This window comes from Lycium ferocissimum, chromosome 5 (assembly GCF_029784015.1).
Source record: "Lycium ferocissimum isolate CSIRO_LF1 chromosome 5, AGI_CSIRO_Lferr_CH_V1, whole genome shotgun sequence".
NCBI lineage: Eukaryota > Viridiplantae > Streptophyta > Magnoliopsida > Solanales > Solanaceae > Lycium > Lycium ferocissimum.
In genome coordinates, this window is record NC_081346.1 from 37,370,530 (window position 1) to 37,393,935 (window position 23,406).

The window sequence follows — 23,406 nt, forward strand, 5'->3', positions numbered from 1 at the left end:
GTATTCTTGTATATATGTAGATGTAGTAGGCGTTTGGCCATGCGTTTTCAAACCATGGTTTCAAACCAGCGTTTGGACATACGTTTTCACTCATGGTTTCAAATCACAAATCATCCAAAAAGACATGATTTGGGGTTTGAAACCATGGTTTCAACTTTTTAAAATATAAAATTTAATCCATAAGTTTATATTTTGTAAAAAAAGACCCACAAGTTGATAGATATTTTTAACAATAATCTCCATCAATCATTTATCAATCTCATTAACTTCCACCAAATTTTATTTATATCTACCAACCTTTTAATTTATATATGCACCTATAGTTTAATTTTATTTATGTTCACTTTGTCAATTGATGTTGTATTTTTTTAAAGGTCTTCTAGTATTAATTTTGAGCCGGTTGTTATGAATTAGCGTATTAATTTTGTTATGAACTATGACTTGCTCATTTTGTAAGATTGTATAAGAATTGAGAATGTTTTGATAGTTTTCACAACTTGTGAGGTTTTATGTCTATAAGAGAAAATACTCCTTAAAATATCTAAATTGCATGTCCAAACATGATTTCAAACCATGTCCAAACCGGTCCGTAGTATCTCCAAAACATTGGTAGTTCCTTTCCTTCCGCCTTGTCCATAGATACAAGCAGATGGCTTTGGGTTTCCTATTACCCTTCCTAGAAAGTTGCTGGTAGCGCCTCTTAGATCACCAGGCATGGTTCCATTTAACTACATAGAGAGGAGCACTTGCATAGTTGAGTAGCTATGAGACTGTGCAAAGAAAAACCGGCATCATCTGAATCACTGAGCAAAGGTAACATCTATTGTATAAGGTGTAACCTCTTATGTAAGATAACCATAGTGCAGTGTTGTTCAAACTAAACCACTGACTTTGGGTGGAGCCTTACATTTCCATATAAGATTGCCAGTTGTGGAGAGGAGGGCTACAGGAAGAGCCTATAGCAGGAGCTAACAGAATAGTTGCCAGTATTCTTCTTTTTTCTTCAACCTGCTGAAATTCTACTTGTAATATCTTGCTCCAAGCCTTGCCAACATTCCCTGTGATTCGTGACAACAACATAAGAACAACCTACATCTTCCGCAACTCTTTTATGGTTAGCAGAACCTGCTGGAACCACAAAAGCATTGCACCAATTGGTGCGCCACAAGTGCATCCCTTCCGGGAAGGTATGGTTAATTAAGGATGACCTTAATAGTGTCATAGCTGCCAGTTTTTTCCCCGTTTTCCTTTGGTCTCTATCAGGAAAATGTAATCTTCGTGAATGCACTCGAAGAGAAGTGACAGCAAAAAAAAAAAAACGTGTATCCTTATGAAGTATAGGTTTGACATGCAAGCCACATTAGCAACATAACAACTAGAAGGGTAAAGACATTGCTCCCAGGTCAAATCAAACTACATAAAGAAAAACCATGCCAGCTTTCAAATCTTCTTATACATATGTTTTTTCTGATTCACGCACCTAATGGCCTGTGTTTGGTCTAGATTTTGAAGATACTTTGCTTACAAAAAAGAAATAATAGATACAAAGTGGAAAATATTATTAAAAAGCATGGAGATGGCAGTCATCAACCAAAAGATGATATATATATATATATATATATATAGCTAAAAGAACATATTGTGAAAGAAGCCAGATCGATAGATATCACACTTTGAAGTCCTAAATGTCATGTGTTTAGTAGTGTTATCAAAAGCGCAAAAGAGCTCTAAGGTCAGCTGGGGCTTTAAGCGCAAAGCGCAAATAACGCGTGGCCTTTAATGAAAAAGGACGCAATGGTGCAAAAATACAAATATATATATATATATATATATATATATGTTTAGTCCAAGACTAATAATAATAAGCATGAATAACAAATATATGGACAAAGAAATTGTAAAACATTACGATACAGTGAAATATCAATTATCTAGTGTCACCTTTTCAAGAAAGGCTCATTAGCAAGGAAAAGTATGTCTTAGAGCCTTGATGATGATGCTGAAGCACACATAAAGCGAGGCGAAGCGCTCAACATGTTTTGAGCCTCGCTTTAGGGCTTAAGTGCGCTTTAAGAGCGCCTTTGACAACAGTGATGTTACTTGTCATTAGGAAGCAACATGTTATTTGCATAGAGCAATTACATAAGAATCTGCAATCAGAAGAAACATATTTAGCTAAGAGTCCAAGTGTAAAATCATTAACCATATTGTGCAATAGCTGCAATAATTTCTGTTGGATCTTTTACATAGAACCTATTGAAATAGCAGGATATAGAACCGATTGAAATAGCAGGATACTACAGTACTTTATAACTGGTTCATTGATGACAATCGCCAAAATATGTGCAACTCCTAAACCGGTGTGATACTATTAGAAACTAGCAAAAGCAAGTACATAACTCATACAAGTTTCTTGGAATATTGAAAAGAATGGAACCTCAATATCTACAAAATCAAAAAGAGGGAATCAGAAAGCTCTACACTAAGTTTGAGATCTTCTAATACAGCATAAAAGTTGCTTTCTTCCTAGACCCTCCATTATGAGAGGATTGGAACAACACATGTGAATTGGAATGATCACAAGAGATAATCTAAACTTGACCAGAAATCTAGCTGATTAGCTATAAACTAATAGTTAAAGTTTGCCCTCCATGATCAATAGTTTTAGGGAAATTCCATCAACTCCAATTTGTATGATGTGAATATTTGTAAACGGGAAAAGGGTCAAATTTGCCCCTCTACTATGTGAAAAGGATCAAATTTACCCTCCGTTATACTATCGGTTCAAAAATACCCCTGTCATTACCTATATGGTCCCTCTTCCTTTAAGTATATCCTAGGTGGACATCCAATCTCAGATGCCATTGATATTTTGATGAGGTGCTTGATGCACTTTTTCACATCTTCAACCCTTGTTTTACCCCTCGCCTCCACTTATTCACAACTAATATTTCCTTTCTCTCCACTACCATTGGTCCATTGCCACCATTAACACCACCATGACAACCTTAAATCTCCATTAATTGTTGGCTACATACCTTGGTATGTATTACAGTTCATTAGTAACAACCGAGAACAACCGTGCGATGTAAGAGAGATCTGTCCCCCGCCAAACATAGAATGAATCGGACCCTTTCTTGCATTGGGACTCAACTGGTAATGAAACAGAGGATAAGGAAACCAGAATAAGGATAACCCCTAAGCTTAACACATTTTTTGGCCTGGATTCAAACATGTTTCATGAAGAAACCATGAAAAATTCAAAAATGGGTATGTGAGAAATTGATACACGAATGTATTCTGGGAAAAATTAAGTTGGCTTTTGGGGGGTTTTGGAGGAGGCGTCGACTGGTTCTGATGAAGTTAGATTGAAATTACCAAAATAATGAATAATTGAATTAGTCTGTCACTAATATTTCAGACTGTATTATACTACCACAGTACATTATATTTGATTTTGATATTTGAGAAAAATAATGAAAGAATTTTGTCGTCATCGTACCGGTTACGAAGTTAACGGAAAAGGGCCAAATATACCCCTATACTATTCAAAAAGGTCCAAATATACCCCTCGTTATACTTTGGGTCCAAATAAAAGGGCCAAATATACCCCCTCGTTATACTTTGGGTCCAAATATACCCCTGTCGTTATACTATTGGGTCAAATATACCCCTCATCCGTTAAAGTTATCCAAGGTGGACATCCTATCCTACGTGACACTGACATTTGATAAGGTAGATGCCACGTGGCATTGCCACCTCATCACCCCTAACCCATTACTTCTTAGTCTTCTATAATATTAAGCAAAAATGGGTCTGTTTACACCAGGGATGATATCTGTCTCAGCTTTCTAAGCACATGTATTTGATATCATCAGAGGTTAACTTTTCCGAGGAATATGTCAAACTTAAGTATATCTGTTTTAAATGCAAAACAGCCGAGTGACAGCTTAGTTTTCATTCTCTGATATGTGAGGATGAAACACTATGAATGTTAAATATAACCACATAACTTAACCGGAAACAACTTGCTGATAAAATTCTCACCATTAATTCTATTAATTGGCAAATAAATGTGTACATAATGCGATTTCTGCACTAATGTGTTTGGGTAGAAGGTGGACTTGCCAGAAAAATAATAAAAGACATACATGAGAATACTGTCTTCCTAATCTTTAAAATGGCGGTAATGGTGACAATGAGGGTGGACGGGAAGGAAATTTTAGTGGTGGAAGAGGGAAGAGTAAAATTGGTTAGGGGTGATGAGGTGGCAATGTCACGTGGCATCCACCTCATCAAATGACATTGCCACATAGGATAGGATGTCCACCTTGGAAAACTTTAACGGAGGAGGGGTATATTTGACCGAGTAGTATAACGGCAGGGGTATATTTATACCCAAAGTATAATGAGGGGCATATTTGGCCCTTTTCCGGGAAGTTAATGAAAGCCATGTTCTAACAGCTTTTGAATTGTTGGCTATATAACTTGGTATGTGTTCCAGTTCATTAACACCAGATTTGAGGTTGTTACGGTGGTGTTAATGGTGGTGGAGGGGAAGGAAATGTTAGTGGTGGAAGAACAACTGGAGGTGAGGGTAAATGGTTGGGCCGCTGAAGTGGCATGCCATGTGGCGTCCACTCATCAAAATATCAATGACATGTGAGATTAGATGTCCACCTAGGACATACTTAACAGAACAAGGGTATAATTGAACCATATAGGTAACGGCGGGGCTATTTTTGAACCGATAGTATGACGGAGGGTAAATTTGATCCTTTTCACATAGTAGAGGAGCAAATTTGACCCTTTTCTCATTTGTAAACTATCCCACGATCAATTCCCATATATCTTCCTTTGACACATAACTCCTGCTTCATCTTTTTCACTTTCTGTTTTAGATTTTAATTTTTCGACTAGACAGATTTAGATTTTTAAATATTTCTTCATATATCCAATGAGTCTAAACAACAAATAGGTTACTTTATTAATCCACCATCAAAACCTTTTAATTTTAACTTACAATGAGTTTAACTTACAGAACTGAAATAGAGAAAGAAAATCTTTTCACTGCGGGAAGAAACACAAAAAGAAGAATTAGCTTAATCCTTATATGCAAGTGTAAACACTTCCCTCAATTCGGTCTAAATATGAAGAAAACCCAATAAAGGGCAGTCCGATGTACTAAGCTCCTGCTATGCGCCGGGTCAGGGAAAGGGCCGGACCACAAGGGTCTACTGTACGCAACTTTACCCTGCATTTCTGCAAGAGGATGTTTTCACGGCTTGAACCCATGCTCCCGGTCACGTGGTAGCAACTTTACCAGTTACTTCAAGGCTCCCCTAAAGAAACGGAAATAAAAAAACTAGGAAAAAATGATGAAAAGATGGAGAGAAGAGCATACCTAAGATTAGAGAACATGAGAGCATACTTAATCTTTTGCTCCTTCTCAAGCAAACGTGAGACATCCATTGTAACCAACAAATAAGCACTCAAGATCATTCAGAGATCTTTGTTAGACATATATAAAGAGAAATGAACCACAAAGTTCAAACACCCTTTCTTGCGCTCATATTCATGAATTGAATATCAAAACCTGGTGATCTAACAAATCCCATTGTACCTCACTATCAAAGAAATGCCCCAAAATACACACATCATATCTTTAATTATAGAACAGTGAGGCATGTTAAGACAAAGAGCTCTCACACTCAAGAAAGAATTTTACATACACATGGAATAGTACTATATGTTTGCCCATATTGTAAGATCAGATAGGACTTTTTCTTTGGATGTGATGCGGGCTTAAGGACAGGTATGATAACATGGATGAAAGTTACTCACATCCTTATGGAACTACCATTACCAGACACTTAAGCACAACTTTTTTCAGTTCATTATTCAAACCACTGCCTCTTTTCTTGCAAATTTTCCAGTAAAAAAAATCTTTCAATAAAACCTTTGCACGGTTCTTTATCACTTCTCCCTTTCAGTCTAACATGCACATCAGCAATTCAAAGAACTTACTCCCTTTGTCCCAATTTATGTGATACACTTTCCTTTTTAGTCTATCCCAAAAAGAATGATACATTTCTATATTTAGAAATAATTTAAAACATTTCTATAATTAGAAATAATTTAACTTGAGCTTTCCCCTTTTACCCTTAATGAAATGATTTGTAGCTACACAAATATCTACAGCTTGTTTTAGACCACAAGTTTCAAAAGTCTTCCTTTCTTTCTTAAACTCCGTGCCTAATCAAATTATATCACAAAAGTTGGGACGGTGGGAGTATTATTTTCTTCTCCTTTCTCATTTTTGTTAACTTGCCGGTCTTCTTTTCAGCACTAAACAATAAGCATTCCTAAAGAATACCCGTTCACTTTCTGTTCCTCACACCACTTCCTTCACATACTAAATACTCTCAACAAGTTCAACTAAGGTGTGTCATTAGGGAATCAGGTGAATGTTTGTTCAATTAACTTCACAGACAAAGGGATATTATTAGGCTAATACAAAAAAAGGGGAATATTAGGCTCAAAGGGGCTATGTAGGGATAATCCACAACTACTGGTAAGTCCATTTAGGCTAAAGTGGATGAATGAAGAAGGCCTATAATCATTTCCTAACTTAAGAACATCCTAAGATTTCGCCTCAAGCAACAAGCAGGCAAGTTCTAGACTGACATGTATATATAGAAATACACAGTCAAAACTCGCCATTCAGTGTACATGGAATTCACATCCCACTCAATTTCAATCCCCAATATGCTATCATGTGCTCAAAAAAGGAAGTTCGGAAAAAAATATGGTGATTCTCATAAAAAGTGTGCATTTCAAGATTCTGAACTTTCTTTTTCAGATTCATGCTTTTCTTCTTTTATTTATTTTCTTTTTTTCACATTTTTTATATTAACTTTAATCCAAAATGCCAAGTTCAAAAGAAATAGTTCCTTTGGAAAGAACAATGGCAATGAAAACCCAAGGAGATTATTACTAAACTAAATATTAAAACAATCTAACCAAGAATTGAAGCTATCAACTCAAACTGACCTAAGCTAATTATTACTTACTAAAAAAATACAGTTATTGAACTAATAACAAGCAAAAAGTACTCACCACCCCACACTTAAGAAATTGCATTGTCCCCAACGTTTAAAAAAAGGGTGAAGAATACGTCCCTCTTATCAGCTGGTTCTTGTTTAGGTGCAAGCTTCATTTTTTTCTTATCACTGGCAGCAGCCCGAGAAGAAGTTGCAGCTTTGGCTGTTTTGCTATTAAGAGCCATGAGAAGTACCTGCAATATTGTACCAATCAGCATAGGCAGAGTAAAGAGGGAAAACAAGTAAACAGATATCACCCAAGTCTAAAGAACTAAGAATAAGTCATCACAGGACAAATGGTAATTAACTCTCAAGTGTCTCATTCCCATTCAGGCTATCATAGGGGCTCTGTCAGTGCATAGCGATTGGTGGTACCCAACCTTCCCATCAACTCAGCATCCAAAATTTAATCAAATTTTATTTACATTTTCAATATATACTATAACTATTAACCATGTGTTTGGATATAGTATTTATTATAGAACTAATTATTTATTCATTGTTTAATAAAGTCAATTAAATAGATCATGATATATATACTATTAACCATGTGTGTGTCAATTATTTATTCATTGTTTAATATATAGTCATGATGATTTAGTATATAGTATAGAGTTTAGCTTATACACGGAAGATTAAATCGTCGGTTCTTATAAGTATAAAATTTATGTTCACAATCGAAGATGGAAATTGGGCAAAGCCATTGGTATGATTGTAGCACAAGATTAATATAATGTATCTTCATTATGGGAACGGTATAGTTCCGTCTTCTTGTGCTAGTACATTTTGTATGTATTGAACGGACCAAGTAGAGATAAGTGTTTTTGTCCGAATATATAAAACAAATTCTCTAGTTCATTAAATGTACTTATACTCTTAATCTTGATATAATTATTATGATCAATGTGATTTGTTCATTATTTTGATTTATTAAAAGGTACGACTCAATTGCGAGTCTATGTATTCCTGGTAAATTGGATAATGGCAAATTACATTTGTGAAATAATAATTAGTTGATAGAATCCATGTCTCGACTTTGAGATTGATGATACCCCTTTATGGATGCTTATAAGTCTCATGTGAAAACCCTGCAGGTGGATTTTGTATCCGTCACATGATGTAAGTTAGCGAAATATAAAGGATTAAATTAGTCGATGAATTAAATTGTCGGTAATTTAATTTATTTGATTGGTGTTCGTAATCTTAACATGGGGAGTTAAATAAGTTTTTAATGAAGGATTTCGAAATTAAACGAGGAGTGCAATTACGATTTTTTAGTGGAATAAATTGTAATTTATTGTGGTAGGATTAATTCATTCATATTCCGAATTAATTCCATAATAGGAAGCCTCGTTAATTAAATTACGTGGTCCCCTATTTGTGCCCGAATAAGAACAAGAAAAATTAAAAATAATATCCTTGGTGGAAAATAAAGGGCTACACGTTTTTTGCTAGGGAAAACCCTAAAACGTGTGTATATAAAAAAGCCATTGAACCCTAAGTGATCATTGTTCTTTAGTTTTGAATACTTGTCACTTTTTCATAGTATTACGTTTTACAAATTTGGTATTATTCGGGATACACAAGTAGAAGACCGTGGCCTGGAGGATGAACACGTGGATGGTTTTTGCTCGTGCTTGAAGGCTAGATTCGAGGTTGCATTCACGCTTCAAGAGATAAGTATCAATTTTATGTTTGATTAATATCTTGATTATGTGTTATCTATATTACATGCAAGTTCAATCCTGACAATTTGCTTCCGCTGCGTATGCCTGTATTCCATCAATTGGCATCAAGAGCCTACTTGCATCTAAATAGATAACTTCAATGATATGTGTATGTCTGATTATATGTATCTTTCATGCTTTATAATCTTATTAGAAAATTACATGCTAAGTTTGAAAGCTTGCCGAAAGTAACAGCGTAGAAATTGAGAGGGCTCAATTCATCAGGCGTGCCGCCAGTTTGCGTCGTCTAATTACCGTTTTGCAAGTGGTTTCAGTGATGCATTAATTTAATAAAATTATAATTATAACAATTATTAAAACAAAAGAAAAGAACAAGGCTAGGTTAAGCTTGTCCTAATGGGCGGATGGCAGAAGTGGTTTTATTCCACTGGTTTGGACTTGCTTGGGATCTTTTCTTTTCCATGTTTTGATCTAGGATCTTTTCTTTTCCATGTTTTGAACTAGGATCCGAGATAATATGTAAATCCAGGAATATATGGATTTTTAGTTATTATCCCAGGTAGTTGTTATCCCAGAAACTTCTCATTTTTTTTAATTAGGGTTTGTACCTCTTATCGTATAATTATTCTGGGCATTATTTTATTTTGATAATATTGTGCTTCCTGACATGTGTTTTAGTAATATATATATTGAGAACCTATGATTAATTAATTGTTATCATCAAAGTGGCCTGTTAATTTTGGATGATTGAAACAGTTCTTAATATTTTAAACACGTGAGGTTATATCACACATTGATTACATGAGTATAATTATATCCTTATATGTGTATAATCTTGTATAATTAAGAATTTATGATAAATAAATAGTGTTGTTAAAGTGATCTATTTATTTGATATTATTGAAAATTCTTGATAGTTTTATACATGTGAGATTATATTATATATGGATTGAGAGTTATGAATTATGATTAATAAATAGAATCCACTAAAGTGGTCTATTTATTTGAGTCATTGTGTATTCTTAATGTACCATGAGCAAATTGTCCTGGATAAGTGTTAGTGGTGGATTTTTATCCACTGATAGAAGATGTACCTTTGGATACTAATTCAAGTATTTAATTAATTCATTAGAAGAGATATCAAGGTTTTCACCCAAAAGGAGAAAATATAGTATCTTCGATTCTCAGGTGTATTAATCGAGAGGACAATTTGTTGTAAGTGTGTGTCTCAAGAAGGGACATTATGCATGCCTCGTGTTCATGGGATAATTATAGAATGATAATGGAAATATACATCAAATTATTTAATCTTTAGCTATGCCTAAAATGGTTATTTTGATGAATTTGGTTAGTTGTGGAGATCAAGAATTTTATGAACTCTTATTGACCTGAAATTTGGTGTGTTCATTGGAAACGCCCAGTAAGAAATAATCTTTGAGGCTGTTTAGATGGGTTTTATGTTGTTCTTTCGGATTAAAACGAGTATGAAAAACTACTCTTTATGGCAGTTTTATTTATGTTAAATCTAGAACATGAATACACATGATGATTTAATATGAATTGATATATGATAAGAATGTAGGTCATATTGTTTAATTCTTAAAAATGCTTAAATTGTTTTGAATCTGATTTTGGTTATAGCTTTGGAGATGAATTATTTTGCGGACTCAATTACCTGAAATTTAATAGATTCATTGGAAATGACCCATTAAACAATATTCACTGTTATGATTTGGGATTGTTTAGATGGTGTTTTAGGCATTTTTTCTATTTCTTGAAAATTATTTTAAGGAAAAATAGCTCGGTTATGATCTAATGGTGATAGAGATTCTTCCTTATGTTTTTCATGTCTAAATACTAGTGAAATAATAAATTTATGTGTTGACATTAGGTCTTCCTCCCCATCGGATGGATTTATTATGGGTTGTCACTAGGAATAATCACTAGTTATTGATAACTTGTATTAACTCTCCATCTGAGTTACATGTTGGGTCAATGGAACTAGAGATAATGATAATGATATTCACTTGGCTTAAATTAGTGACATACTCTTCGTTTGAGTTAGCTCGGTTTTAAATTTATGGAGTGAATATCTTGCATCACATATATATGTTGCGTGAATTGTTCTCATATATTGAAATTTGTTGTTCAAGATGCATGGATATCTATGTTGTGTGTTTTGAATTTTATATTCAATGATTACGTAAACATGCTAATTTCGAGAAAGCAACACGAAAATTATGTAAACATTTTTGAAAATTTGTTCGTTGTTCTTTATTCATGTATATTAGTATGCTAATGATGATATGTGATAAGAAATACTGAACAAATGTATACGTTCTTAAATTCTATTTTGGCGAAAACAAAAACAAAAGCAAAAACAAAAAATCCGAATTGGTCATCGTTTAGAAATTCTGATTTTTGACGAACTCCGATTGACTCGAAATCTGGTAGGTTCATCAGAAACGACCACTGAGCAATACTCACAGCTTTGCTGTGATAGAGGGGCTTTTTTGGCCATTTGGGGTCGTTTAGATGGGTTTTTGGGTGTTTTTCTGTTTTCTGGAAAAATTTTGTTAACTATTTTTTTTATTTTAACAAATAATGGTGTTAGGGTTCATTCTCTATAGTCTCCATCATATATAGCAGTGATATAATGAGTTTATGTGTTGACATAGGTCTTCCTCCCCATCGGATAGATTCATTATGGTTGATTACTGTGTTCTAGTCCCTAGTTAATTGATAACTTGTCTTGACTCTCCAACTGAGTTACACGTTGGTTCAATGGAACTAGGAATAATTAAATGGGATATTTACCTAATATAAATTAGCAGTTTACTCTCCATCTGAGTTGGTTCGTTTCTTTATGGGGTGATATATACGGCATGACTCATATATTTTGCATGAATTGTTAAGTTTCCCTATCGAATCTAGCTGTTCGGTAAGCATGGTTATATGTGTGATGTGTGGTTTGAATTTTATTATTCATTCTACATAACTAATGATCTATTTAATGATTATATCTCAAATTCTCAATAGATTTTATCTAGCCCACTTACTACTAGTCGGGAATTTCTTCGATAGAAATAAGACATTAATTTAAAGGATGCATTATATGTAACTTTTAGAAAAAATTTATTTTCAGTTTCTAAAGAATTTATTTTTAGTTTCTAACCAAACAAGAGATGGATAGTTAGTTTATTTTTCTTGTAACTCTTGTGTTATTAAGTTTGATAAACATTTTATCTCATGTGGTACATTGATGCTTGACCCTTTAAATTAATAACTCTTCTGAACTGAATAATGTTAATCTGTCTCTAAAGAGATTTTTTTTTTTTTGAATTGAATGAACTTATCTGTGACGCTTGTGTCTAGGTCATTTAATCTGAATAGAATTTCGAAGTTGGTCAAATGATGAACTTTTGATGTTTATTGAAAGTAGAGGCACTACCAACTTGTGAGTCCTATTTAGAAGGAAAAATGACTAAGAGACCTTTTCTCTTAAAAGGAAATAAAGTTAATGATAAGTTAAGCCAATCCATTCTGATTTGTGTGGTATAATGAACTTCAAGGCAAGAGGTGATTTTGAGTATTCGTGACATTCAAGAAGATTACTCATGATATGAATATATCTATTTGATGCTCTATAGGTCCGAATGCTTTGAAAATTTCAAGGTATTTAAGGCGAAAATGAAAAGCGTCGGGGAAAATATATTAAGTCACTTTGCGATTTGATCGTCTTGGCGAGTACCTCTTTGTAGAGTTCATTAGTTACTTATTAGATAAAGGGATTGAATTTTCAATTGTCTACATCAAGTATTTTACAATAGATTGGTGTGGAAGAGAAAAGAAATATAAGATTAATGATTGACTTATTTATATTTTCTTTTTCGTTTTGGGATATGTCTTAGAACTGCTAGTTACCTTCTTAATTTAATTCCCTCTAAGTTAGTACCTTTGATACCCATAGAACAGTGGAATGGATGTAAGCCAAATCTGCAACATGTTCGGATATGAGGTTGTCTAGCACATGTGTTCAAAGGGAAAACAAATAAGTGGAAATCAAGAATGGATGTATGCATGTTTATTAGATATCCAAAGGGAACGAAAGGAGGTTTATTTATTGTCCTAAAAGAAAATAAGATAATTGTTAATACAAATGCCAGATTTTTAGAAAAAGACTTTTTATAAACCAAGTTCCTCGAAGTAAACTAGTTTTATAGGAACTGAGCAAAGAAATAGCAAATGAGTCATCATATTCAAAAGTTTAAGAACATCTAACCGACATGTCAGGGTTGACGTTCCATTGCATTTAAGTAGTGGAAGTAACGTTAATAGGCGTAAGGAAATTCACTACCTGTAAGTAGTGGGAGTGATGTTGAGCAGATAACACTATATGAAGTCGTTAATATTTCAATACCAAAAGGCAATGAAGATAATATTAAGACTCAATAATATGTTAGTATGACTATAATAGTGGTAGTACTTAGTCGTAGTGGGAGAATAATAACCAAGATCGGTTCGGTGTATACTCTTGGGAGAATTGCATGATAGGATTCCTGAAAAGAAATACATTTTTTTTTGGAGAGTTTCATGATAGGATCCCGAAGATCGTAGTACGAACCGGTCGATTTACGAAGCACTACTAGACGAAGTTGCATTAGAAAACAACTTGGTAAGTTAATTTTTGCAAAGAACTTAGTCTCTAAGGCTTTTGGTAGTCGTGCAAAAGGAATACATGTGAAAGTTGTAAATGCATGGTTAAAAGTCTAAGTGGGAGATTGTTGGGGTATATACCATTAACCATGCGTTTAGACATGGTATATTCTAACAATTGTCATGGTTAAAAGTCTAAGTGGGAGATTGTTGGGATATATATACTATTAACCATGTGTTTGGATATAGTATTTATTATAGAACAATTATTTATTCATTGTTTAATAAAGAATTAAATAGATCATGTACTAGTATGTGTGTCCTTTACTTATATAGTAGATGATTTAGTGTATAGAGTTTAGCTTATACACGGAAGATTAAATCGTCGGTTCTTATAAGTATAAAATTTATGTTCACAATCGAAGATGGAAATTGGACAAAGCCATTGGTATGATTGTAGCACAAGATTAATATAATGTATCTTCATTATGGGAACGGTGTAGTTCCGTCTTCTTGTGCTAGTACATTTTGTATGTATTGAACGGACCAAGTAGAGATAAGTGTTTTTGTCTTGAATATATAAAACAAATTCTCTAGTTCATTAAATGTACTTATACTCTTAATCTTGATATAATTATTATTTTTATCACGTTTGTATAAGGATAAAATTGTAAATTATTTTGATTTATTAAAAGGTACGGGATTATTTTATACCATCTTTTAGATGGTATAAAATAAATTATGGGATAAATTAATCCGGGTCTATCTTGATATAATTATTATGATCAATGTGATTTGTTCATTATTTTGATTTATTAAAAGGTACGACTCAATTGGATGGTAAATTGGATAAATTACATTTGTGAAATAATAATTAGTTGATAGAATCCATGTCTCGACTTTGAGATTGATGATACCCCTTTATGGATGCTTATAAGTCTCATGTGAAAACCCTGCAGGTGAATTTTGTATCCGTCACATGATGTAAGTTAAGCAGAAATATAAAGGATTCAATTAGTCAATGAATTAAATTGTCAGTAATTTAATTTATTTGATTGGTGTCCGTAATCTTAACATGGGGAGTTAAATAAGTTTTTAATGAAGGATTTCGAAATTAAATAGAGGAGTGCAATTACAGTTTTCTAGTGGAATAATTTGTAATTTATTGTGATAGGATTAATTCATTCATATTCCGAATTAATACCACAATAGGAAGCCTCATTAATTAAATACGTGGTCCCCGCTTGTGCCCGAATATTCTAGAACAAGAAAAATAAAAGGAAAAATAATATCCTTGGTGGGTTAGGAAAGGCTACACGTTTTTGGCTAGGGTTTAAAACGTGTGTATATACCATTGAAAAAGTGATCATTGTTCTTTAGCCGAATATAAAATACGTTCATCTTCGGGATTCCATAAGGAGGATGAACGCGTGGATGGTTTTTGTTGCTTTAGATTCGAGGTTGCATTCACTTCAAGAGATAAGTATCAATTTTATGTTTGATTAATATCTTGATTATGTGTTGTCTATATTACATAGAAATTCGACCCATCATAAACGCATACATTTCTTATTTCATGTTCCTACTCAATAATTATACAACAACGACACTAAGCAATTGAAGCCATACAGTTGTCCAATAATTAGCGGTAAAAGTCTATATACGCATCAGAAGTCCTATATTACTCGGACTCTCCTAAAGTGTCACCGGGTGCATGTTGGATCCTTCAAAAGTAGTGTCTTTTTGGAGAATCCGGAGGATGAACACGTGGATGGTTTGTGCTCGTGTCACTTTGAAGTACTTACCCTCATATTTAAGATTCGTAATCACCCAAGGTTGCATGTCACGCAATTTCCAATTGAATAAAGTCTAAAGATAAGTATCAATTTTATGTTTGATTAATGGCTATCTTGATTAGGGCTCGTTTGACAAAATTATGTTGGTCTATGGGATAAGATGGGATATCCTATCTTTAAGTTTAGGATGCATTTTATACTTTGTTTGGTACAAGGTATAAAATTATCCCAGGATAAATTTATACCTTCTACCATGGGATAAGATGGGTACAAAATTAATCCCACTTTGTTTGTCAAGGTATTTCCCAGGATATCCCTACCAAGCTACAAAATTAATCCCCGAGTTAGTGTACCAAAAGACCCCTTAGTGTCCTAAGTTTTGATAGTGCAAGTCTGGAAGGGGACTACCCTCCTAATTTCAATAACCAAGACGAGCATGAAGTCTGAATTACAGCAGGGAAATCTGAATAGCCCCTTCACTTGTCCCACATCGTTTATAAAACACAAATAGAGCCACTTTATAAGAGCTCAACAAAATAGATAGCACGCCGAGCTTGGTAGTGCAAGCTTGTAACTCAAGTCAGGGCACTAAGGTAATGGGACGGACTCTCAAAATGAGAAAGCCTCACCAAAGATGAAAGGTGTGTGGGTATGGACCAGCAGTGAATACTGGGTTGTGTCGCTCGCAGTATTACGACTGCAGCATGTGTGTCCCTTCCAGAAGAAAAAGGTAACATTACGGCTGCAGCATGTGTGTCCCTTCCAGAAGAAGAAGGTAACTTTGCAAGAGGGGAATCTAGTTTCGGTGCTTTAGTAGCACACTGTTACATCCGTGTTTTCATGGCTTGAAAAGAACGTTGAAAAGCCCACAAGTTAAAAGTCATAAGTAATAGTCATAAGTAGGGAAAACGAGGTTTACCCCAAGCTTATAGGTGGTTAGGATGACATCCCGAAATTACTTAAGGTTGGAACGTTGAAAAGCCTACAAGTTAAAAGTCATAGGTAATAGGTGGTTAGGATGACATCCCGAAATTACTTAAGGCTGGAACGTTGAAAAGCCTACAAGTTAAAAGTTATAAGTAGGGAAAACGAGGTTTACCCCAAGCTTATAGGTGGTTAGGATGACATCCCGAAATTACTTAAGGATGGAAAGTGGAACAAGTCATAAGTAGGGAAAACGAGGTTACCCCAAGCTTATAAGTGGTTAGGATGACATCCCGAAATTATTTAAGGCTAGAAAGTGGAACGAATAGCACCTTTGTTACATCTGTGTTTTCATGCGTTGGAAAGCATACAAGTTAAAAGTTATAAGTAGGGAAAACAAGGTTACCCCAAGCTTACAGGTGGTTAGGATGATATCTCGAAATTATTTAAGGCTGGAAAGTGGAACGACGGTGATTGGAAATAATATTTTGTGTGTACCAAAAGGGGCTATGGACTAGTGCTATGTCACATAATCATGACAATGAGTATATGAAGTGTATTAAAAATGATTACTACTCAAGTGAATTGAGGTCAAAAAATTAATTACGAGGGTCGTTCATTATATTAGGATGGTGGATATTTATTAATAATGAGATTAAGTCCCATTTTGGGGGTGGCTTAATATTAGCCACGTGTAACTTTCTAGTCACAAGTTATGAGATAAGAATAGAAGGGGACAAACACACTTAGTGGATGAATGAGGTGGAGGCACATCTTGTCCCTATATAGAATAAAGAATACAATTCATTTTGCTTTCCTTAGTTAAAAGGCATTAAAAACGTAGCCGCTAGGTAGAATTGCTTCTAGATTCATTTTTATTATTAGCCAAAGAGGTAGCTTTGATAAGAAAGAAAACTTGATCTCTTGCTTGATATTTCAGCAGCACAATCACGTTTGGGGCTTTGACAATAAGGAAAAATCAAGCACAAGCTCGGTCTATTTTGAGAAGCAAGGACGGAACAATGTATTGTTGCTCCAGATTTATTGTGCAACGTGAGGGGATTGGGGAAATAAAGCTACGGTTATGTGGTCCAAATGGAATGAAAATAAAAGTGTTTTTTTTTACATCTATGTTGAGGATTAATCATATTGTGCAAGAATTTCAAGAATCATCAAGGGATTCTAAGCATTTCGGAGATTTCTTCAAAGTAAAGTAAGGTGGAAGAAGAGTAGTTCTTTGCATATAAGGTAATAAATCCTCTCTCCTAGATGTATTTGATTTTTCCAAGTCGTATATACATTGCTAGATGAAAGAAATACGAAAATTATATCGGAAATCGGATAAATTGGTGTTGTAATTCGGTGGACTGTTTTGGGAGGTTGTTCTTATGAAATTATATGACTGGAAATTAATTGAATGACCTGGAGGTGTTGCTTTTGTTGTTAATATTTTTGAGAAATTTCGGAATGAAGGTGGGGTTTAAAACTATTATTTAATTGACAAGTCGAGCTTGCCGCTCGTCGCATTATTGTTTGAATTATTGAAACTACTTTTATATTGTTGAGGGGCTGGATCGATGGGATTAATTTTTTATGTTGTTAATATGGTTGTTGGTATTGTTGTTGATAATTTGGCCGAGTTGAATTCTCGGGATTTGTTGAATTTATAAAGGAAATGCTGTCCGAATTTCTATAAATGACGTGCTAGCTTAGTGTTGGATTCCTAAGTACCTATAGCAAATGTTTGGTATCTACTGACGTTGTTGTAGATCTTGGGAAGCCCGAGACTTAGGTTTGGATTAGCTTAAGAAGCGGACAAGGTATGTTAAGGCTATTCCCTTTTCTTCGTTTGGCATGATCTTTGCGATATGAACGAACGACAAACATATAAACCCCAAAAGTGACTTCCACTCTTAGACACGTTAGGGGAATTATGACTTGACCCCAGATGCTACCTTGTTATATATTGTTTATGTCTATGATTCCGACAGCTTTACTTATTGAACATTACTGCTTCATAATGACACTTGAAATCCTTATGTCCTTACATCTTATCAAAAGGTTCCATAATGATTCTATGAGTCTCGTATGCATTATATATATATATATATATATATATATATATATTCATTATGTTACTGACACCGAACCGCGCTATAGTCTGTCGGGTACGACACGTAGATGTGCAACCACTGATCAGTTGGCTATTCACACTGAGTCCTAATACAGGCCGGGTACGTTATACACACCAAGTCCCGCTAGGGCCGGGTACGTTATATAGATATGATGGCGATAAAGGCCTATGGATACTTATGCATTGATAAATGGTTTTACATGAAAGCATGTATAATTCTTGCCTTTGGAGCTATTTACATTTCTAGTCATTGCCTTCGGGGCTACTTACATTGTTATTCTCTGCCTTCGGGGCTATTCATATTACAGGTTGTTTCTCGTACTTTCATTATGACTTATATCTCATTCTTTATGATTACTGCTGCCTTACATACTCGGTACATTGTTCGTACTGACGTCCCTTTGCCTGGGGGCGCTGTGTTTCATGCCACACAACCCCATATTGCTTTGCAGGAAAGTTTTACAGGAGTTTGACTATAGGATGTCCAAGGCGATCAGCTGGATTGGTAAACTCCATTCTGTTTGGAGTGATGCCGCGTCGGAGTATTTCCTTATGAGTTGAATCATATGCATTATGGGTATGTTGGGGCCCTGTCCCAACTTAGGTTTTGATATCATATCTTACGTTAGAGACTTTTGCAGACAGAGTCATGTATACAGTATGTCAGTCTTGTAAGCGGCTATGTAAGCCGATGTATCATTATGCATTACTTTACAGATTTCATATGATTACAGATTTTACTTGATTTGAGAAAGACGAAAAGAATGTTTTTGAAAAGCTTTCATTATGCATTTCATTTCGTGATTTAAGAGTCCAATGAGATTATGAGTATAACGAGAACCAACGGGTTCGCTCGGCCCTAAGTAAGGGTCGGGTGCCCATCATGCCCTATCAGGATTAGGGTGTGACAAAGTGGTATCAGAGCAGTTCGTCCTAGGGGTTGTCTGCAAAGTCGTGTCTAGTAGAGTCTTGTTTATGGTGTGTTGCGCACCACATTTATAAACAGGAGGCTACAGGGCATTTAGGATGGTTACTCTTCTTTCATATCTAAGATCGTGCGATAGAGCCAAGCCATAGGAAATGAGATTCCTTATACTAACCCTTGATTTCAGCAGAAGAACGGTATCGACAGAAGAAAGTGAGTGATGATATTGGAAGTTACAAAGGTAAGTCACTTCTCTGAGGCTACGTTATCAGAATATGTATTTATATGATCTTTGGATTGGTTGTCATAGAGGTAAGTCAGTGTAAGTACAACAACAGAGGAATTGATTAAATGTATCTCTTGATGATAAGTTCAGTTATAAGTTTGTGAACTAAACAAATTGAATGAATCAGTACAAAGGTAAGCAACGGTACGAAATAAGTATGTCGGCTAAGGTAAGAATATTGAGGTATGATTGAAATGTAAGGCTGAAGAATGAAAGGGAAAGTAAATACGAAGCAGGGCAGATCGCTAAAGGATCAGGTACATCTCGAGGTGTGATATATGAGGTAAGTTTCGACATCTTTGTACTTTTACTTGAAATTGGGAGCCCTGTGTGGCTGAGATATGTCGTATATATATATTAGCCCTGTGAGGCATTGTTGGTATTTGCTGCGTGCAGGTTTTGGATAGTAAGAAATATAGAGGAAACTCTGCCGAAATTTTCCTAGAATTTAAAGGAGATAAGATATATAAGCTTGTAATGTGTCCTAACGGGAAAAGATGTTGTGTAAGACGTAATGGAAGGACCGGATTAAGTTAGGAGTATCGTCGACAACTACAAGAGATGAGTTAAATGTTGTTGAATTGATAGCAACGGTAATTATAAGATCGACATTGATATGGCAAAGAGAAATACTAGAGTAAATTAGGGAGACTGGTAGTACTAAAACATGACATAGAAGAGAAAGGGTAACTCCAATAGAGTGTGATACTGAAGTATTGAGTGGATGGATAAGCACAAGTAAAATACAACAAGTCTATTAGCAAAATAAAGTAACAGCATGATTGAGACAGGGGTATGAAATACGAAGGGTTATAACGAATGTGAATACATTGGTAAGACAACTTATGTGGTAAGTGTAGTAGGACTGATTAGAAAGAGTAACAGTTTAAGTATGCTTACTTCACGAGGTTTATTCTATTTTATAAGCAGGCTTGCGAATGAGATCAAGAAGTGGTACTTTATAGAGTTGATTATGATCAGGATATAATGAGAATGTAGCAAGAACTGTAATACAAAGTGAGTAAAGTATAGCGAGGAAACGACTAAGGATGTGACATGTTCTATATGAATAAAGAGTGAATGCAAGTGTGAAACCAATAAGTGAGCCACGGGGAAATAGATAAGAAAGCTTATAAGACCTTGTTAGGGGAAAGTCCAACATAAAGGTTTCGCAATGACAGAAATGATAGCAAGCAAAAGGAAAAAGGAAGTCAACTTGAAAAAGAAATTAGAGAAAAGTGATATGGCAAAGTAGTAACAGTTTGTGATTTGTATAATCGAGATCACGATGATATCTTTGGCTGGATGTAAAAGACCAAGATTACGGAAAGATGAATAACGAAATAGAACAATTGTTAGGAAAAGGATCAGCATAATAAGGATGAGAGGGGATGAACAGAATATGTTTTGGATGCGAAGAATGGATTATATAGAAGTAATATATTCTAAAGGACAAAGCGATCTTTGAGTTAAGAATAGGGTTCCTTGTGCGAGGAATAAAGGATTGATTATAACGGGAGGTAATAAGATAAATTGAGGAGGAAAGAATGTAAAGGAATAAGTATGGGTATAGAAAGAAAAGGAAATATGCGAAGTACGCGCGCTTAAGAAGTAGTAGTATTATGAGAAAAGGAAGGTGCATCTCCCACGAATATCCTATACCAAGATAGAACGAGTAAAGTATATAAAGGAATAAGTTGGAAAGAAAAATGTGGCCATGAGTTATGAGCTTACCTTACGACGATAAAGCGATAAAGCAAGGCTATCATCAACGATAAAGTATAGGGTTCCTTTCGCACCTTATTCATACATGGAGTGGGATAGGGGGAAATAGAATTATCTTTTTTATTTCACAAATGGGCGTGCTAGATCATCTATCTATATACGGATAGATAGATTGACCGGTGGATTCGCCCCTGAGATCTTTCTACAGATAGTGGGGGTATCCACCCCTATGGCCATGTTCTATTCAGAGGAATAAAATAAAAATAGTCTTTCGGAGAGATGGCTGAATGGTTGATAGCCCCGGTCTTGAAAATCGGTATAGTTTTGAACAAAGAAATATCGAGGGTTCGAATCCCTCTCTCTCCTTTTTTGCTAATTGAATAGATTTTTTTTTTAGTGGTTTTGCCCAATCTGCTATCCGAAAGAAAAGGGAATGGCTCGGCTATCCCACCTAGCCAAGCCGAAAAAAATAGATTAGATATAAATTAGATAAAATGAGTTGAAAAAAAAAAAAGGAATACTTAAGCGATTCCAAGATGTATGATTGAATTAAAGTGATTTGTACTTCATTCAAACATTGGATCTCTGTCTCATCTCAATTAAGAGGGTCATGGAAAGAACGAGGTTCAAAGTCATGATCAATTCCTTTTTCAAATCATCTTTCGCTCGCACGAGCCCTTCTTGCGTGCCACAAATGACCTACGAATAAGAAGAATCCTAGAACAAAATGAGAGTTAGCTAACCAACTTCTAGGAGAGACATAATTAACTGCATTGATCTCGGTAGCTACACCACCCACGGAATTTAAAGAACCTAAAGGAGCATGAGTCATATATTCCGTGGAACGCCGTTCCTGTCAAGGTTGTATGTCTTTTTTCAACCTACTTAAGTCTAACCCATTTGGACCCCTTAGAGGCTCTAACCATGGAGCACGCAGATCCCAAAAATGCATAGGTTCTCCTCCAAAAATGACTTCTCCGGTCAGGGAACACATTAGATATTTACCTAAACCAGTAGGTCCTTCAGCGGATCCCACGTTAGCCCCAAGACGTTGGTCTCTAACTAGAAAAGTAAATGCTTGAGCTTGAGAAACTTCTGGTTCAGTAGGTCCGTAAAATTCACTAGGATAAGCGGTATTATTGAACCAGACAAAACAACAAGCAATGAAACCAAAGATGGCTAAAGCCCCTAAACTATAAGATAAGTAAGCCTCTCCAGACCATACAAGTGCGCGTCGAGCCCAGGCGAAGGTTTTAGTTAAGATATGCCAGATTCCACCAAGTATACAAATGGAACCTAACCATACATGTCTTCTGATTATATCTTCTAAATCATCCACACTAACAATCCATCCTTCACCTCCAAAAGGGGATTTCAGTAAATAACAAAATATGATACTCAGGCTAAGGGTCAAGTTAGGAATTTTTCTTACACCTCCCCCTCCCGGAGCCCAGGTATCATATACGCCCACAAAATAAAGAGCCTTGAATACTAGAAGAAAAGCACCTATATCTAACAAGATTAAGTGAATACCTAAAATTGTGGTCATTTTATTTCGATCTTTCCAGACATAACCAAAGAAGGGAAAAGATTCTTCAAGTGTCTCACGTCCTAGAAGTGCATGATAAATGCCGCCAAAGCCCAATACTGCAGAAGAAATTAAATGAAGTACTCCATATACAAAGTATGGAAAGGTGTCTATAACTTCTCCCCTAGGGCCTACCCCCCAACCTAGAGTGGCTAGGTGGGGAAGTAAAATCAATCCTTATTCATACATAGGCTTCTGTGGTACGAAATGAGCCACTTCAAATAGGTTCATTGCTCCGGCCCAGAATACGATTAATTCCGCATGGGCTACATGTGCCCCTAGTAGTTTACCGGATAAATTGATAAGTCGGGCATTCCCAGCCTACCAAGCGAAACCGGTGGTTTCTTGGTCACGACCAGCTAAGGCTAAAGTTCCATTAAAGAGTGTTTCCACGTGGTAGAACCTCCTCAGGGAATATAAGGTTTTCATGAGGCTGATCTTGAGCCGCCATCCAAGTGCGAATACCTTCGTTTAAGAGGATATTTTTTGTGTAGAAAGTCTCAAATTCAGGATCTTCCGCTTTCTACTATGAACTTTTGTTATTATTTTGTTATATATATTATATTCTAAGCATGTTTAAC

General features: G+C 35.2%; 2 long non-coding RNA genes and 1 pseudogene across 2 annotated transcripts; 1 reads left to right on the forward strand and 2 right to left on the reverse strand.

The window, feature by feature from the left end:
* Nucleotides 1-1,738: 1,738 nt before the first annotated feature.
* Nucleotides 1,739-3,468, reverse strand: LOC132056788 (uncharacterized). Its single transcript, XR_009414943.1, has 2 exons — nt 3,039-3,468; nt 1,739-2,150 (listed from the first exon to the last, which is right to left on the reverse strand). It is a non-coding gene; the product is annotated as an uncharacterized LOC132056788 (long non-coding RNA).
* Nucleotides 3,469-16,642: 13,174 nt separating this feature from the next.
* Nucleotides 16,643-19,110, forward strand: LOC132058385 (uncharacterized). Its single transcript, XR_009415282.1, has 2 exons — nt 16,643-17,415; nt 17,937-19,110. It is a non-coding gene; the product is annotated as an uncharacterized LOC132058385 (long non-coding RNA).
* A 2,722-nt stretch (nt 19,111-21,832) lies between these two features.
* The window catches only part of LOC132057751 (photosystem II CP43 reaction center protein-like), a 3,264-nt pseudogene continuing 1,690 nt past the window's right edge, over nt 21,833-23,406 (reverse strand).